The sequence below is a fragment of the Sylvia atricapilla genome, chromosome 6 (assembly GCF_009819655.1).
Source record: "Sylvia atricapilla isolate bSylAtr1 chromosome 6, bSylAtr1.pri, whole genome shotgun sequence".
Taxonomy (NCBI): Eukaryota; Metazoa; Chordata; class Aves; order Passeriformes; family Sylviidae; genus Sylvia; species Sylvia atricapilla.
In genome coordinates this window covers 58,710,672-58,727,070 of record NC_089145.1, presented here as the reverse complement: position 1 = coordinate 58,727,070, position 16,399 = coordinate 58,710,672, and the positions used below count along the sequence as shown (strand labels likewise).

At 37.2% G+C, this 16,399-nt stretch overlaps 1 protein-coding gene across 3 annotated transcripts in view; it reads right to left on the bottom strand.

Annotated features, from left to right (window-relative positions):
• Positions 1–16,399, bottom strand: part of SLC25A21 (solute carrier family 25 member 21) — a 236,696-nt gene that overhangs the window by 44,046 nt on the left and 176,251 nt on the right. The window lies entirely within an intron of this gene.

Genomic DNA, 16,399 nt, shown 5'->3' with positions numbered 1-16,399 from the left:
CAGCTACAGAAGCTTTAACATCCCACCTCTTATTTTCTTTAAAATGGTGGTTAGAACATACTCCAGCAAGTGGGACCTACTGGTCTGGATTTCCTCCGTGTTCAGAGGAGTAAGAATCTTGAGCTCCTGGTCAAGCCCTTTAAGCCATTGCATAAAGGAGAATATATTTCAGAGGCTATTATTTCTGAAAAACAAGGTAGCAGACACAACTGTACTTTGTGAGGAGCCCAATCATATGGGTGTGTTTTAGGCATGATCTGGAAATGCTTAGAAGTTGATGGATTGAGCCTACCAGTTGTCTCCACCTGGCAACTGCACGACCTTTCTTACAAAGCTGGACATGGCTTTATTTTTTTTTTCTCTCATCAGTATCAAACCCAAGTCTTCTGGTATGGTCCAAAAAGAGCAGTTTAATTTGTGTTAATTCTCTTTTTCTCAACTGAAAGAATAATCGCAATTTAGAAAAGATAGGAGTTTATAATTTGTTCATGGAACCATGCATTGGATTTTAGAGCACTAGAACTACTGCTGGTATGGATGTTCTGGTTCAAGTGAAATGTATTTATAATTAATTTATAATCAGCTTTATTCATAAGCAATTCGTACCATAGCTCTACAGTAGCTGTTCTTTCATTTTCCCAGCCATGGTGCTGTGCCCACACTTTAGGCTGCAACACGTTTCCCTTTGTCCCAGGGTCTGTCCTGGCAGGAGTTTCTGGAGATCTGTGGACACACATGGTGGTGCTCTGACCACATCTTCCTCCCTGCAGCACTCTGGCCAGCTTTATCAAGTGTCCTCTGGGTAGGACAATGGTCTCTCTAGGCTGCTAAGCAAGCTTTGTGGTTGACTCTTAAGGACAAAGCAGATTTTGTCCCACATTTTAAGGGTTATACCAACTTCTGCTAAACACAAATAGGTGCTTAGTTTAAGTTTCTTTTTGAGGAAATACTGCCAAGCAACATACGAAGTCAGCAGCAAAGCCTGAGGGCTAACAGAATTCTTAGTTCAGCTGTTTTCCAGTGATGGGCAAGCAGTGTCATTTAGATGTTTCTGTTGCACATATATATAAGCACCTTTTAATTAACTTCTTCCTGTGAGAGAATTTCTATTCACAGGTGTTTATAAAGTGGTCTCCTATGAATCACAGAAGCAGAAGCTTTGGTCATGCATCAGTTAAGGTAGGAAATGTAGACATCCAAGGCTAGCTGGAATGCTATCAGGCATCCTCACATTTCACCAGTACTGTCTGGAACATTTTCTATGACAATGAAAACTCTATCTACATTTCACAAATGAAAATAATTGCAATTTCAAAAAATTAAGAAAAATAGAATAATAGATAGTGACTAACTATCTTATAGGTACTTTCTACAGCCTTTTTTTGAATTCAAATTTTATACAATTTCCATGTAGACTTGTAGAAATGCCAGTTAGACATCTGGTGCCACAATGCATAATGATTTACATGACAGAATCACAGGTGTCTAAATTCTGCTTCTCTTGCTGAATATCTTAACACTTAGGGCAACTGTAAAATTAAGAAGTGTGTAATTTAATATGTTGTCTTAAACACAGGCCTAAGTAATATGCCAGAAAAACCTTACAAAGGTGGTGCAGAAGAACCTGGTAAACAATCTGTAAATTTGCAGGTCACTAATGAATGTGGAAAAGGTGAGCTGTTTATATAGAGCCTAGGGCACTGCAGACTATATATAATGATCACCCAGCAGGACAGAAGCAAATTTACATGCTCTGCTCTGGAAGGCAATGTGAGCTCCATTTTGAATGAAATTACCTGGCCCAGAAGAAATCAAAGAAGGCAAGCAGCAGCAGATTATACTGCTCAAAGACCCTGGATTGTTTGTTTGAAATAGAGTTTTTGAGCATTTGTATAGTCTAAGCAATAAGAACTGGGATCTGCACGCTTCAGTTTGCATTCAAATTTGATCTCTACTGAAAACCAAATGTTATTGCTTACATAAAGCAACAAGAATACATTTGCATCATCTTTCCTTCTCTTTTTGCTCCTCTTACTACCACAGCTCCCCAGACCCCTTCTCTGGGTCAAATACCCCCAGGAATACATTTTATTTAGGAAATCTCTCAGCATTAACACAGCAATCTATACAAGTTCCAGTGTATTCCTACTACTGACCCTTCTCTTAATACATCTTTTTTTGTATGTGTATACTTGTTTTCCTTTTTATTTCTGATTTAAGTCATCTCACTGGAAGCACAAAGGAGGGCACTAACATTCACAAAGCAATGGGAAAGAATAAATCTTTTTATAATACTGCCACTAGCTAGTGTATGCAAAAGAGGTCTGTGTAGCAATTACAGGTTGAACTTGAGGGGATCAATTTTAAGGTGAAAATAAGAATAAATGTTTAAGCATATAACATACTGCCATATAGCTTATAGTAAGATGATAGTTCCTCTCCCAGGAGCAGGACATCTATTAGGTCACTTGAAATTGGTGTTGCTATAGCAAATATTCTATCTAGTAACTAAACTATGCAGATCTTTTTAGAAGCAGTATTTTAGCTGCCCCTACACAACTTAAACTGTTGTCCACACAAGGCTGGTACCAAAGGGTAATACTTGTATGGCTTACACCTTGAAACTGTGTCTTACTTTTCATATGTATACCTATATTCCTATATCCTGCAATATAAAAAGAAAATTCATCATCTTTATGTCACCAGAAATTATTTTAATGAATTAGAAATTGTTTGGGTACTATCTGAACTTCCCTGGAAATTTGCAAAAAGCATGAAACGCAATTCAGACTTTGGCTACAAACAGATTCTACTGTCACTGATAATTTTTTAATTCCATCTTCATTCAGAGTAGCTTCTGAATAAAGCTACAAGCAAAAAAAGCATAAATCAGAGCACAAACTTTAAAATGTGGTGTAGGAATTACTGGGATCCTAAAAGAAAAAAAATCTGTAAGAAACACTGCATGAATTTTTGAACCCCCCAGTTTAATTTCTGATTAACTCACGAGTGATATGTCAGGTTTTGCGGTCAGCTCTCTTTAAGCCTTCACGTTTAATCCAAACATTTGCACAGAAAATCAACATTAAGACATGGGTAACGTAAGAGTTCCCCTGAAATCACTGTTCAGGTGTAAACTTGTATGAAGTAAGGAAGGAGGAACTGTATTTTAATGGCAACCCTGGGTCGTGTTCCTTAAAATAGGAAGAAAATGGAAGGCAGATATAAAGGCTTTAGCCAACAGAATAGTTTCCCCTGACTTCAGAAGGATGCGAATCAGGCCCCTAAAGTAGCAACTCATTTAGTACTGACTGCTAAATTTATAGCACTTATTTTCCTTGAGCATAACAGAGTCCATTCATCACAGTGCAGTAACAAAGCTGTAACCCGATCCATGACAAATATTACAAGCCTAATGGCTGATGTCCATTACTGACGGGACCTGCTCACCATTTAGAAAAAGATTGGCACTGAAGGATTACTGAGCAAACACAGCACCTGAAAAAACTTGCATGCAGGAGTCTGTCATCAGGTGTGTGCTACGGAGGGCATTATCTGGGAACGCTGGCTCTTATCTTCGGTTGGAAACCGCTGGAATTGCCAACAGTTCTCAACAAAGAGCTTCCGTCATGGAAGGCTGAGACACCGAGCCAGTCTGGTGGTGGTTTACCTTCCCAAGGCTTCATTCCTTTTTATGGATCACCTGAGACCAAGCAGCACACCGGTCTTTAATAGCTCAAATAGCAGGACAACCTAGAAAACTGATGACAATCAAGAGAAAACCAATCCTTTTCGGTAGAAAGACAAAATTCCAAGCATTCCCTCACAGTAGCTTAGAAAGACCTACTTTAAAAACTGCATTTTCTCAAGCAGGATGCTGAGAAAACCTTCTTGCCACGGATTCTTAGCATTTTGCAACTTTCCCTTTATTAAACTGCTCGCCAGCCAAGTTTTCACCTTTTAAACCAATACAATTGTTCTCAGGAACATACTAAATTGATTTTGTCCCTTTTTCCTTTTGTAACCCTAGATAAAATTAAAATTATAAAATTTTGATGAAAGTTGAAGAATATTGCTGTTCTACAAAAATGTTCTGTTATTCTTTTTTTTTTAAAATACAGCTTTGAAAGTTATTAATTACTTGCAACTATTAACACAAGTGATCAGAGACATTTTATTTTTCCCAAAATTGTGACAACATATTTAATTTGCGCAGGAGTTTTCAAAATGTAACTGGAAGTTTTGGCTTGCTCTTTTACATAGTTCTTAAAGAAAACCTAAGTTGATTTGATGCTTAAATTATATTATCAATTTATTAATAAGGTATGAAAAAATGAGATTAAATACTTTAATATGCCGTGACCCAATAAGTATAAGAAAATCCAAATATTATGCAAGTATACCATTTTGCATTTTCAATCACAGAGACATGTATGTGAGAGTACTTTAAAACAAAAGCTGAAATGCTAACTAGCTTGCACTTTTACCCACAAAATTTAGGCCAGATTAGTCTTCTAAATTACAGTGGCAATCAAAAGAATAAATACTACTTATATACTAAATAGTAAATCAGATAGATTAGATGACATTTCCAATAAAAGTGGTGTAGAAAATCAGTCCTTAAAATACCTACGGCATTTTTGATGAAGTATTTTATACAGAAAGATAGTTGAATTAAAACATAAATGGAATATATAATTCGTTGCAAGAAGGGCTTTACAAATTACAGAAAGCACATTTATCAAAATTAATTTATTAATTCAGGCTATAAAGTTTGTTTATGTGGTATTAAAATGATAAAAAAATTGAGTTTCATTAAGAAATGTTTTAATGGTAAGTGTCCTGAGCCCCTCCCAAGATTAGGAGGCAGCAGGATTGTAGAAGCATTTATCCTAACCATAGAGCTTAACTCCTACAGAGAACAGTGAAGAGATGAGTTGGGTTTGGCTACCTAATTCCTGTGCTGCAGAGGTGCTTATTTATTACGGGGAAAATTCCATTTTTCAGAATGAAATAAAGCCTAAAAAAAATCGTTCTGTATTTGAGACACCCCATGTATGATAGTCAGCTACAGAACAGTGTGTATGCAAGTTCAGACAGAGCTAAAATACACAAAAATAGGCAAACACCGAAGGCAAGCTATACAACAAAAGCATCAGAACTGATCTTGTACTCATAACTGGAGCCAATGCTTCAGTCAGAATTACTGCCCCATATGAAAACTTCAGAGATTTCCTACGAAGTGCCTGTGGGAGCAGCCTTCTGCACTGGATGGACAGAAGGCAATGGTGCAGTTCATCTGTGCTTATGTGCACGCATTCCTGTAAGGAGATGCAGCGTGTTGGACACACACTACACTTGATGTAGACAGCTTTGGAATGAAATAAAGCTATTTTTATTTCACTAAAGCTAGTATTGATGCTTATGGGGTAAAAAAGCCCCACAGTATGCTGTAAGTTGCATAAGCAAAGGACATGAAAACTAAAAAAAAAAAAAACCCAATCTCATATATATTTAGAATTTTATTTTCTTTGAAGAGGCCAATAACATAACAAGCAAAATAAACTATTTATTTTTTCACAGTTCAATTCTCTGAGTCACATGGAATGCAACACGTCCTGAACTATAAGTTAGCATTATACAGAAACACGGTGTTCTAAAATATTTCCATACTCCATGCTAATTCCATTTTATCTAGTTTTATTTAAAATGCATTCCATCTTAAAAAAAAAAATTCTGTGTAACTGTCAAATACTTGTAGCTATTTACATTGCCTTTTTATTTTGATTTGGCATACCGTTTTGGAGAAATGTTTTCTCCTCCATTCTCAACATCTGGATTACTAAATTTCTTTCAGAATGCGAGGCATGGTGTACAGGAAGACTTCAGTTTGGGTAAAGAACGTTGCAAAAAGAACAGGGGCTGGTGATGGTGTCAGAGATGAATGATCAGACTACCCTGCAGCTCTATGGCTCAACAAAAGGCTGCCTTCCCAAGGAAGATTTACTTTAGAAGTTTCTCAAATAATGCTATTTAACTTCCAACATTAAAAAAGGAAACAAAGGAAAATTTTTCCCTAATTTATTAGGGAAAAAAATCCAAGAGACCTCCACTCTTAATAACACAAAATGGCTACTGAAACTATTGTAAATAATGTATAGTTAACCTACCCTGAAAACAAGAAAACTATGATTATGGAAAAAAGATTCTACCTCTTCTAATAGCTTGTCACAGTCTTACTACATCTTTGTAATTTACAGTTAAAAAAATGAGCAAATGTATATAATGTAAATCTCAGTGACTTCTTAAGTGAAAATGTTTTATCACTGAATAAAGTACTTGATTTGGCATAGAATCTTGATGCACGTTTTTACAGATGTAAAAATTTTAGTTGTTCAAATCAATCTAAGTTACATACAAGTAAACAATTACTATAGTAATTAAAAGGATTGGCATAAAAGCCAGGTTTTCAGATGTAACCAGTCAAAAAATGAATTTAAATGAGGTAAAGACATGCAGATTAGACAGAGATATAATAATGCCATTATAAATAAGTATGAGATATAGTCTAAGAAATATGCTAAGTGTACATTGGTTACTTAGGTCAGGACACACAAAAAATAATGAGAATTTTTTCTCTCACCCACTTCAAACTGCAGCTTAGAAACTTTTATTTGAAAAACAAAGCTTTTGACCTAAAACACTGTTGCTCATTTTCACAGGCATGCTTTCTACAACTAAAATAAAAATGCTTTACTTTGCATTTTATGCTGTCTGCCAGGTATTTCCTGTGAACATCCCATCTAAAATCTCTTGGTTCTAGTAACTAAAGTCTGTAAAGAAAATCCTGGCAAAAGTGCAGTTCTAAGCTTCACGAGCAGCCATTTTAAACAGAAAGCTGGTTTTGTTGTGTTGACAATCACATTTTAAACTGATTCTTTCCAGATGAAAAGATGCTATTTCAAACAATGTAATAAAAGTGTGAAGTCAGCTGTTCTGAGGACATAAAAATGATTTATCTGTTCTCTGGTCACTGTTTTTTTATTTTTTTTTTCCTTGATAAAGTGGAATTTTTATTTTAGAAAAGAGATTATCAAATAATAGCTACCAGAAGCCCAAATTACAGAGAAGTAAATAACCACTTGCCTTTTAAAGAAACACGTCATGTACCTGCAATTAATTTTGCACCTCATGATGCCTCCACTACCGTCTTTATGAAACGTTAAATGCAGTGGCTAGATTTACATAACTGATAGCTAATTATTATAGCTGACTACTGGTAATCATCAGATTTCAGAACTACTTCTTTTTGTAAGAAAGAGGTTTCAGATTTTTTTATCTACCTGCAACTGGGCATGACAGCCTTGCCCCAGCTCGGATTTGAGAGACAGCCTGAACCAAACCCCCTTGCCCCCTCCCATCTCACCATCATGGTTTGAATCAGTTTCTCATGTTTTAAAGACAGGTTTCAGTTCTGGAGACTTTAATGGCACTACAGAGATATCATTTCAGGACACGCGAGATTTTTAGGGACAGATCTCCAAAAAGCAGCATGATCCAAAAGTGTGGCTCTTAAGCTTAATTTACCATTTACCAGTAACTCCTGAAATCTTTGTGCAGGGGATATGCAGCCCTGGCTGTGACTGAACTCGGAGGGGACTTGGTTCCTGGCCTGAAAGATTCTCACCAGCTGAAATTTTTGTACAGCCCCAGGGAAGCCGAGGAAGACACGGAGAAGGACAACACGTATGGCACAGCCTGTACCAGCTTTTCCCAGTTTTCTAACTCTAGGTGGCTCTGAGCTCAGCAGCACGGAGGTTTCAGGGCTCAGAGGCAGCATCATGTGAGGAAGAAGTGAGGAGAACAGTGCCAGGAGAAATGTCTCCATCCCAGGAGCAAACCTCTGCTTGGAGCACCGGGGAATATCATAGCAGTTCCCCTCTGTGAAACATTGCAGTCTTTCACACTGAACCAGTTACTGAAGCAGGAGAAGTTCGTGGCCATCCTCCTGGGCTGCCAAATCTGGCAGACATAGTTTTCACTTTCAGAGAACTTAAACACATCCAGCGAATTTGATGATAAAACATAGTATGTTGTTTTCCACACACCACACCTAATAGAAGGTTTATCACAAGCACAATTATCACATCACATTTAAACACGATGTTTGAAACCATCAGGAACCTAATAGGGCAAAATAACAAATATCTTTGGATGTTTAAAATAATAAGAACTAAACAATTTAGTTCCATTTACCTTCTGAGTAGATAGATTAAAATGGATTGCAAACAATTCTCGTAGGTATCTTTCTACTTCTTTAATATGAGCGTCTTATGATGCAGTAATTTGATTCCAGGGAGCTACTGCCCTAAATACTAATATAGTGAGTTCTATTTATGTTATAGTATTAGAAAACTCAAGAGACACTTGAGACATCATATCTTTAGGATTAAAAATATATGATTATGAAAATACTTGCAAAAAACCCACAACAATTCGAAGCTTTAAAAAATGCAGATCAGACACCCAGTGTGAGTGTAGCTCCAGTGGCCTGAGGAAATGATAATAACTAATGCCAGTTAACGTCTGGCCCGTTTACTTCTAAGATTCTTTTAAGATTTACATGATTTTATTGTGTTTTGTTCCTATGGGAAATAAATAAGCATGTGTTTCATCTTTAAAGCACATGATTCTCTTTAAAAGAGTGTTCTTGTTTACTGCGTTGCCATATATACCAGATTAAATTTTGCAAGTAAAATGTGCGTCCATCAGTAATAAAAATGTGGTTAGTCCAATGCTGCCCTTAGTTACACCACTGTAACTTCACTGTATTTCAGACAGCTACACACATAAAGTTTTTCACATTCCAAGGCCATTTTTTTTATGTTTTCAAGTGTTAACATATGAAGATGGGGGTAGGGAACCTCCAGTCAGAAGCAGAGAATTCTTGCTTGAATAGGATGATGAGAACCTCATGACAGTAACATCAGTAAACACTGCTGACTCTGGAGACAGTCTGCTCCAGGAACAGGGAGCTAGCCCTGCACTCAGGATATCCACTTCAGCCTAAACCTGTTTCGTGGCTGCCTGTGTCACCTGGCTCAGCCAGCCCTTGCCCCACGATGACACTGGGGGTTCTTGGCTGACCAAGAGCAGGGATGTGGTGAAGGCAGGAGAGAAAAGGTGGGACTCTTCAGAAACAGGGCTACAGAGTTTATTGGATCAGGGGGATCCTCACCCCAGGGCTCTGTATCAGGAGAGACCCTGAGAACGTGAGGGGAGCAACTTACAAAGGGGAGTGGGTATCAGGGATGGGGAACAGCGACAAACCAATAACAGAAAAGTAAGGAGTGACTTTTAACATGACATTACAGGTGCAACATCAAATTATAACCAAATGGGAGGGGATCCTCTTGGTTGTGCCCAACCACTCGACGCCTCTCTTGGAATTTTCTGGACTCAGGGAGAGGCCCCAGAGTGACTGACAGAACCAGAGTGTTATATAACTAATGATTGACACTGAAATAATATCTGACAAACAACTTGAGGATGAACCAAGGGAAAGGAACAGGAGAGGGGTACAAAGAACAACCCATTTTACATTAAACTTTCTGGAAATAACTCAAATACCAGAACAAGCAAAGTAAAATCCAAAACATGCACCACCACACTGCCGCTACCTCCACGTATGCCCTCAGACAAGGACCTCATAAAATGAGCCGCTGGTTAAGCCTTCAGAAAGCTTCTGAATTAGAAACCTGGATCAAAGAATGCAATTTTGTGTGCAGTGCATGTTCCTCAGAGCTTCCATATTAAGGCCATACCATGGGCCAAATCAGCAACATGGTATTGGGCTGCTCTGGGAGAACCACCTGAGTACAAGCTCCAGTCCAGACCTACTTGACTCTACTCGACTCTCTTTTCACATCAATATCCCATCTGTAAGTTTGAGATAAAGGTGCTTCCTTCTTCTGCAAAGTGGAGAGCCATTGGTTAAATGAGCAAATATTGTATTTTATTTTGTGACTCACTAGTTTTGCAAAAGCATCCAGCCACGTAGAGTTGTTGGCACTGGATTAAGAACTGGTAATATAAAAAAAGAAAGCATAATGTGCATCGCCTTCATATAAATACACAAAAGATATCTTCTTTGTGGCCATATTTGATCTAAATCCTCTGAGTATATTATAAATCAATATGTTAAAGTAAATTATCAGGGAAATTCTGTCAGTCAAATTTTACGCATTCCTTTAATCTTGAAAGTGGTCTTTATGATTACTTTATTCAAGGCTATATCATCATTTAAATTTTATGGCTCAGCACCCATTCAGAGTAAGAATAAAAATGATGGTTTTAAGACACAAGTCCAGATAAAATAAAGACAATGAAATGAAACTGAAAACAGTAAGACCAGATATTGCACACAGGTCTATATAGACCAAGGGGTTAAGTAAGAGTAATTGGCATAAGAATAGTTTTAGGGGAAGAAGATCTATTACTTTACATATATATGTCATGGACTATGAAAAGAAACTCTTGCTAATTATCTAGAAGAAATTTTGAAATTCTTTGATTGTGGGGCACCTAGTCTATGCCACGGCATCATTTTTCTTTTCACTTCAGATACGTGAGACAAATTTTCCACAGGGTTATGTGGATCCTGTCTTCCAAAATGCACAGGCATGAGGGCACTTGCTGAGGAGTGTTGGGTTCAAAAATAAATGTACTGACTAAGCAGTTGATAAATGTAATTTTGCATTATGAGATCTTGCAATGTCCATACCTATATTTTTCAAGCTCATATTCCCTGAAAATATAGAAATACTAGCTTTTCTAACACTGAGAATTTCTTCTTTAAAGATGTATAAAGCAAGAACAAGGGCTCACAGATTCAGCCCTAAGACATTAATTTTATTCATGAAAACCAGCAGACTTAACACAGGTTCCCAGTTTAAGCCACTATATTGTCCTTTATAATTTCAATTAGAGTTCTCAATTCAACAATTTTTTATATAACTTAATTGAAACTTTACATTTTGAATTATATTATTTCACACAGGAATGTGACAATTATTTGTGATACTCTAAATTACAGGTTTTTAGTGAAGTCTGCAACAAACACAACAGTATGGCAAGAAGATGCCAATGTAGAATAATGTGATGCACAGAATAATTCTACAACATGACAGTTGAAAAGAATAAAAATTATCAATATACCATGAACTGCAGGAATGCATCAAGACATATACAGATAGACATTTTGGTGGTGTAGGGCTTTTTTTTTTGGCATCTTCAGGCTCACTTTAGCAATACTGGTACAAGTATTCTGTGTCTGTAAGTGTGAGACAGGCCATCAGGACTAGAAGAGAAATGGATCTATATATAGATTTTTTTCCTCTTGAAGTTCAAGTGCTAGTAGATTTTCCTCAGTGCTCAGGTGGAAGTTACTGTTCCTGAAGTGGAGGCAGAAAAGATACCTGTACTTCAGTTTGCAAGATCACAGTTTCTGAAACTGTCAGTGTAGGTGAGTCTCTGCTAAGAAATAAGATTCTTGAATGCAGCAAGCAATCATGGGTCCTCTTCTTCCACTTCCTCTTCCTCCACTTCTGCTCCTCCTGCTCTGAAGTGCTAATAAACTAAGGAGTGGGGCAGATAGCTCTGTGTGTGTGTGAAATAACATCTTAATCTACAACTTCTGCTTCCCTCAGAGCACTGAAGGCAGAGCCTAAAGTCTGATCTTTCATTACCACAAGAATTTATGCCTCCAGTAACTGGAAATTAATGTCTCCTTTATAAATGCACACTGGGAAAAGGGATGATTTTGCATAACTGACAATATCACACTTTCCTGGCTGGAAATTTCATTGAAGGCTTCAAGTGAAAGACAGTATTTTTATCTTTTGCAGCCCTTATTTGGGAGCAGGAATGGTCAGTGATGATGTTGGTGAGTGGCAGAGACTGGTGCTTGCCTGCACGGCTGCCAACTCCTTCCCTGACCTGCTGGCATTTAGCATCAACAGATTGTCTTCTGGAGCCAGGTGGGAGAGCCTCAAGGGCACTGCTGCAGTCTCTCAAACCCTTGTTACTGTGACATACCAGGCAAGACAAAGGAGAGTGCTAATAAATTCCTTAATTGATGCATGATTGCTGACATCACACAAACCAGGAGCCCTCCAGCTTCTGCATGTTTGCTGATGACTCTGCACTCATCCAGCTTCTGCTTAGTCTTGGCTGTTCTCCCACATACTCCACCCATAGCTGACAAGTTTTGTGCAGTTTTATAACCTAATCCCATTAATGTATGAGTCAGGGTGCTGCTTATTAAAAGAAAAGGTGTGTGTGTGTGGTCGTACAGACAATTATAGGTACAAGAGAGTGGTAAGGTGGTGCTGAGAACAAGACAGGAATAATTATAAAGCTATTTGACTGTGTAAATGTGGAGGTAATTGCTCCTTCCCAAAGCAAATTAAACATAAATAATCAAATAACTCAGCAGAAGTAATGAAGTCTGAAATTAATGACAATTGTGTTTTGCACTTTCCCAGGACCATCCAGCCCTAAGAAAAGCCAACAAGCACTTTAAACTGTAACTTATTGAAGTGTTGAATTATAAAACTGGAATCCAGGACATTACTACCCTTCCTACTGCAGGCAAGTTAACAAATGAATGAGAAAGTAACAGGTTTCTTGACTGAGTGCCTCCCAAAAAACCCAACTATAAGCCAGAACATTTTCTGTTAAAATTATGAGCCCATGAAAATCCAAGTTTATAAGAACAAAGTTGTTTACAGACTTGAAATAAAAGCATCCATCATTTTAATGCTGTAACTGCAGATTAAGACAATGCAGATGGGCATAATTTTCCATTCTTAATATGAGACACAACACCATGTGTCTTTAATATAGATACAACATACACACGCAGCTAGAACATTGGTTTATTCTTACATTTCAAATTCCAACTTAAGTCACCATCCAAAAAAAACCCCAAGTGAATACAAATGCGGTGAAGATCACGATGATATAAAAATCAGTCATTTAGCACAATCTAACATCTTATTTGTAGGATCTACAGAGAAGGAGAAGTTTTCTCTATTAATGGTTTGAGTTAATCCTGTATCCAAACATTTTCCCCAATAAGCATCAGATTATTTTTATGTTGGCTATAAAGCTGTCACTCCTCAATAAACAGATATACTCCTGGTGGGTTTACCTCACTGTCAAAGATCTGTCAATTCATGCATCATCTCATAAGTGAAACCAGAGCACCTTTACTGCATGGCTCCTAGCAAATCCAGCTGAGCAGAAGTTGCTTATCACCTGAGTGGATTCCCACCACTGCAGCTCCTGTGCAATTGGTAGTGACTGGATGCTCCCAAAAGAAGTCCACAAAATCCCTGAAGTTAATAGTTCTTCCTCCCTTTAAAAGAAAGTTATGTGACCTTCAATGCTCTGCTCGACTGAGCCTTTGTTTAGTGAGTCTCAATTAAATTTTATGTTTTGTGGCTCCCGTTTTCTTGTAAGACAAGAAAAGAGTTCAAGGGACTGATCCTTCTTTGATGATTTTAATTCCCCATGAAGAAAATTTATTTCCAGCTAAAGAGACACTCAAAGTTTGGGGGAAGGGAGCTTTTGTAGGACTGTTTCCTGGGTTTTTTGGTTGGTTGGTTAGTTGGTTTGTCCTTGTTTGTGTGTATTTGTTTGTTTTGTTAAAAGATTTCTAGAGTTTTGTGATAAAGGAGTTTTCAGATCCTTTGAAATGGACAGTGTCCTGTTAATGGTGAGATAGTTATTTCCTCTGTCCTTTTCATTGTAATGAGGACAAAATCAGAGGGATCAGAGGGGTGGTTAAAGAATTCTGGCTGTTATCTGTGATGAAGAAGCTTTCCCTGAAATCACCACATTGCTACAGTGGTAACAATACTCCTGGTTGATTTTCAGTAAGAGCCACTGCAGCAAATGCAACGTTTGCATATGGGCTCATAAAAATAAATATTTCCTAGGCTGATTCTGCATACTGAACCACAACATAACAAAGATCAAAAAATTAAGGCACGATGAAGCGTCTCACCCGACCTCAGCTTTGACATTCTGGCTTACCTTAGTTGCTACTACCAAAAAATATAAGTACAAATCAGCATAAGTGATATTCCCAAATGTAAACATTTTCAGGGACAGGCCATCAGTAACACTGCTTTTCCCACTGTGTTTCTTTATTTAGTTAGGTGGTTTTTTTTAGTCAATTTAACATAAAATCACAGATGCCAAAAGGGAATTCAGGGTGCTGGAGAAAGATGCCTAAACTCTTTTAAGCTTAGTTTAGTTCTTTTCACTTTACTTTATGCCTAAGCTCTTCATAGATTTACATATATGTAAATATGTAAATTTACATCCAGAAAATGCCACAAACCATTGGCAGTGATTCATGTTGCCAATATGAAATAAATGTGGGGCATAAATGAGTTTCTTAAACTCTCCTCACATGTTTACACACTTGAGTTTGAACACCTCATAAACTGATTTCATTTGCTTAGTATCTAAATGTGAAGCCCTTTCTTGGGCTCTCTTCTGCATATTCTTTGTGGTCACACACGGAATGGGTTATCAGGATTAAAGGTTTCCACAAACTAAAATAATTCACATTCCACCCTCACTTCCTTCACAGTTGTCGTAATCACCATGCTCCAGAGAACCAGACAACCTGTGCAGACAGGAATGAAAGACTCATGGAGTCAGACAGGTTTTTCAGGATTTACTGATTTATTTTCTTATTTTTATCTGAAATTTAACATTATAGTTCTTCTGAGATTTTTTTATCCCATTTTTTTTTCCTAGTGTTTACTACTGGTGTTTATTTAAATGTGAATTTCTGCCTCTGTCTAACTTTCTGAAGAAAAAAAGGTATTCATGAAATTTTCTTTTTGGTTTAGATCAGTATTGACTGCTTTTGAAACAGGCAAATAAAACTCTGTATTAGCTCTTGCCCAACAGAATTTTTGTGCAGTCCACTGCTAAATTGTGATTTGAATATACCATATTTTCATGTAATCATCTTCATTTTGCTGCTCCCAGATTAATGATTTGGTACAATCATTTAAAATATCCTGGTTTAGTTCCAGTATTGGGGCACAAGGATTCCATAGGAAAAAAAAAAAAAAAAAAAAAAAAAAGAATAATCAATTAACATGGAAGATGTCTCTTGATTTAGACTCTTTCTCCAGATATGAAAAATACTAGTGAATTGGGATGATATAAATCCTGTTTTCATACTCACTGACTTAAATATTGAAACTAGTTTTCTATTTAAAAGTAGTTCGACATTTTCGTAAATATTAATACTTCAATGGTTTTCTTTTGAGAAGCAATAAAAGTTAACATAAACTCAGCCCAAAAAACCCCAGAAGCCACAGATTATAATTTGTGGGGATTGTATTTAGATTTTAAGCTTTTTAATGTCTATTGCAGTGAAAAAAACCCACAAAATTTATCTCCCAACAAAATGAATTTACAAATAATAAGGGTAGCTGTGACAAATTCCTTTCAACAATATTCCTTCAATCTTCCTTTCAACTTCCTTTCAATAATCTTCCTTCCTTCTTTGTATGTCCCTACTTCCTCATTTCAAACCCTCCAGCTCTATATGGATGCACTTACAGCTAAGCTAAATCTCACTGCAAGAAATACAACTGTTCTAGTTATTCATTTTCACTGCTCATCTCACCTCTGCTTTTTCTGCTTGTGGAAGCAAGAAGTCTTGATCTCACTGCCCCTATGCTGCCTCCATACCCATCATCTGTGCCAATGTATACAAGAACAGCTCCATTTTGATGAATATTTAGGTTAGACTCATGATCTATAGGTTGGACTCCATGATCTCAGAGGTCTTTTGCAACAAAACTGTTTCTGTGATATACAGATTAAAAAAAAAAGAAACATAAAAAGTTGGGTTTCTATTGTATTAAAAAAGTTTATGGAAAGCCTGCCAGCTACTCAAAGCTGGGATTTACTAATTAAAGTTACCTTGATTAAAGGCTAGCTTCCAAAGAGCTCCCGTGGATAACAGGCTTAACTTTAAGCATATGATTGATCCCATTACATTCACTGGCTTTAACTGGACTGCTCATAAAATTAAGCCTATATTTAACTGCCTTTCTGGATCAGAACCCAGCTCCCTCAGAGGAGCTCAGGCTTAGAGCAGTGGTACCTTATTCAAGTAACTGATGAACATAACTCTTTTTTTCCACATTCTGTCAAACTGGAAAGCTGTGGAATTTTGCTTACACAGGTCCTGGAAATATTGTCTGCCACAGGTAACTGGGAGTGCCATTTCATCAGAGCTTGTAAATAAATGATATGCTCAGCCTGAGCTGATTTGGAAAATCAGGATAAGACACAAGAG